The sequence below is a fragment of the Myotis brandtii genome, unplaced genomic scaffold, assembly GCF_000412655.1.
Source record: "Myotis brandtii unplaced genomic scaffold, ASM41265v1 scaffold2325, whole genome shotgun sequence".
Lineage (NCBI taxonomy): Eukaryota > Metazoa > Chordata > Mammalia > Chiroptera > Vespertilionidae > Myotis > Myotis brandtii.
This window is the reverse complement of record NW_005358747.1, coordinates 253,387-253,981: the sequence shown is the minus strand read 5'-3', so window position 1 is coordinate 253,981 and position 595 is coordinate 253,387.

The following is a 595-nucleotide window of genomic DNA, read 5'->3' as shown; positions in this document are numbered from 1 at the left end:
CGGGACTGCGCAGCCACATCGGGCGTCTGATGGGGGTGCAGAGGCGTCAGTGAGCCGGGAGTGGCCGTGAACACGTGCCCGGGGAGCCTCCTGTAAGTCCAGGAGCTGCTCCGCGAGCGGGTGTAACGTTAGCCACACTGACTGTTTGCCAGGGGCTGTTCAATGCAGTAAGATTAACGAGCCTCGAATCGAACAGAGCGGCAGAGCCGGCCGTCTCCACGCACAGAAACATTCTGCGATGGGAGAACCACTCGCAGCACGTTCTTGCCAAGTCCTGAGCTGCACTGGCCAAGCGGAGGCGCCAGGGCGGCCGGGGCAGGACGAGACCAGACCCCTGAGCCTGCGAGAAGAGGGGCTGTTCAATGCAGTAAGATTAACGAGCCTCGAATCGAACAGAGCGGCAGAGCCGGCCGTCTCCACGCACAGAAACATTCTGCGATGGGAGAACCACTCGCAGCACGTTCTTGCCAAGTCCTGAGCTGCACTGGCCAAGCGGAGGCGCCAGGGCGGCCGGGGCAGGACGAGACCAGACCCCTGAGCCTGCGAGAAGACGTCCCCCTCAGGCCCAGGGAGGCAGGGGTGGGAGCGGGGCCCC